Below are 2,997 nucleotides of genomic sequence, written 5' to 3'. Positions count from 1 at the left end.
GCTGTGCGGCATGGCAAGGTCAGAGGCCCATAATCCTCGGCCTCATTCATGCGAGATTAAAAACCTGCTCTGAGTTCTCATTAAGAACGCAGGGTTAGAAGATTAAAGACCAGCAAACAAAATGAAAGCAGTTTAAGCCCAATCCTGGAATTCATCAGAATACCAAAACCTTAAACTGTCATTACAACGTGAGATTAATGCAAAGCCCCCTTGAACTCTGTATCAGTCTTGATATATCTTCTGTGTCAGAGCCTATATTTCCTTTTTTCCCCAAAATCTGGATGAAGATCTCTCACTTTTTTTCTGTCATTTTTCTCCAGCCCATCCCCTCCTCTTTTTTTTTCATTGAAATCATTTTTCAAAACACAATAAACCATTGTCAGTATGAATCAAATCAGATTACTGTCGATATAATTACCAGTCCATTTTCATTTTTAATTTTGTTGTCACACAATACATGGTTTTATTTTTATGAAGGGTCTATGTTTGTCCCTTTTACATACTTTTCCAGTGATTCCAGTCATTATCCTCTGACAGACAGACTCCACAATACTTTAGGTAGCAAGGATTAGGAAACAGGAGGCGAGGGGGAAAAACAAGGATTAGAAATGAAAACATCTGGAAGTTAGCTTGCTTGCAAAAGGATATATATGCTAATAAAACTGACACTATTCAGTGTGGCACTCATGAAGATTAATTGACTTTTCCTGCAGACTAACACTGGCCGATTCTTTTAGGGCCACACATACAAATGTTATCTAATCTATCTTAAACAAGCAGCAACAATGTGAGATAGATTACAAGACTGTGCTTGCTAAAACATCTTTTACATATCCACTTTAATTTTGAGACAAATATGAGAAGTCTGAAAAATGACACAATCCAATTGTTACATCAGAACAATATAAACCAAAATCTGTGATATGATAATATCGGTCTTCACTTCCATAAACATCAGATTATACCCTGATACATCGAGTAATGTTCAGATTCCTTCTCATTTTCTGTAAGAATGCACCTTGTGTAAAATTAATATGGCAGCACTGCAGTGACTTCAGATGTTCCTGAATGTAGATCTATGGAGTAGGCATCCATATCGTACTGAAGTTTCTGTAGCAGGGGTCAAAATCCTAGAGAAAGACACAATACTTGTATAATCAATCCTAGCATAAGGTCCATGACCTTCTTGCAACACAGCATAAGTCTTATAAGCTGTTGAGCTACTGTATCCTAACTGATTACATGCTGCAGTCACTATGAACTTCATTTTGGGGGTAGTGCAGAGAGAGGGGCTGTATCCCATTGACAGGATTATATAAATGAGGACCATAATACTGTAATCTCCCAGAGAAATGAGAGAAACCAGGGGACATGCCGAACCCAGCTAGCTAGCACCCTGGTCTGCAACCGTCAGATTATCAACCAGCTGGTTGTACAGTGACAGATTACATTCACACTTGTTTTCTGGTCTTAACAGTCTTCACTAACACTAGAAGCACAAAGAAATGTGCCTTTCAGGATATGATCTGTCAAAAGGTCACAATGTATCAGATTGCAACTATTTGACAAGTCATGGAGAAAAAGTCAGAATTTATCATCGTCAAGAGCAAAGTGGAAAAGCAAAAATGAAGCCTGCAATTCCACTAAGTACGCTGGTTTTTAATTAACTTTGCTGTTGTGAGAGTTAGACTCAGCAGTGAGTCATTTTTTCAGATTAGCAGTGCAGAAAAAATTCAGAGGAAGTGATCATCCTTTGAACAAAGTCACATACTGTGTTAGTCATTCATGCATTTGATCTGTGCTGGTGTTGACTGGGTACAACAGAAAAACGTTTCCTGTGTTTTCCTATATTATAATTGACCAGTATTAATAGTTAGATTCTATTATATCCTCAGTTGCAGATTAACTTGTGACTTTGTGTTATGTGTAACATTTTCTCGTTCTACTCATTTATTTTTGTTAATTTTAAGTGCAATACCAACTAAACAGTGAGCATCAAAATGTTGTAAGTTTTGTCAAATGCACAGAAAGGATTTCACCTAAGCAATTCAGTTGAAGCAGTTGGCCTAAAGGGCTTCTCTATTAACAATTTAAAACATTTTAAACAAGGATATGGGATTCATCTTTATTAATAAAGTTTTTATGAATGTATGGAACAGCATTTAAATCAAATTAATTAAAAACTCAATATCTTAAACTAATTCTTTCTTTTGTATGGCAGAAGAACATGTGGTGTAATCCTGGCTTGTATTTTTCTCACAGCACTGAACGGAGTCAACTGTCAAAAAGAAAAGAGATTTGATAAAACTGAAGGAGCAAAGTCTGTTTAAAAAATACAACACCGAACGGCTGCCAGGTCAAAATCAAACAATCCACTTGATATTGCACTGAAACATAAAAAAAAAAATAAAAAAAAAACATCTTCAACTTAAAAGTAGAGTTTCAGTTGATTGATTTTAACCTGGTATCACACTTCTTCTTTGACGCAGACAACTCAAAAGAAACTGGTTTTCCATTCAAAACTGAAAACCGTAAACTTCTGTAATCTCTTGATTGATGATTTTTTTGCTGTAGTATACATTGGTGGTATCCGAATATTTTTCAAATTTGCACCAAAAGAGTCCTGATTTCACATCATAATATTTTTTTGTTTGCTTTGTTTTGTTGGTTGGCAATCACACTCAGTTAAACTATTTGAATTTCAATCTCACATTCACATTGTGGCCAGGAACAGTTAAACCTTAGCTCGTGAAAACTTTTGAAAAAGTGATAGAACTCATTGTGTGTGCATACTGATGATAGTGAATCCATCAATTTAAATGCTGGGGCTATCACATCCAACAGCTTAGCATTAATTTAAAACAATGCCGCCTGTGTGATGCATGAAATTATATGGTTATATCTCAAAAATCATCCATTTAATAACCATCATCATCTTTTCCATTTGCTAATTGATTCAGATCCAGATATGCAGATATCTCTTTCGGAAAAAAAAAA

Source organism: Seriola lalandi, unplaced genomic scaffold, assembly GCF_002814215.2.
Source record: "Seriola lalandi dorsalis isolate HSWRI2012SDOR001 ecotype SW California unplaced genomic scaffold, Sedor1 jcf7180002054163, whole genome shotgun sequence".
Lineage (NCBI taxonomy): Eukaryota > Metazoa > Chordata > Actinopteri > Carangiformes > Carangidae > Seriola > Seriola lalandi.
Note: the sequence above shows the minus strand (reverse complement) of the source record.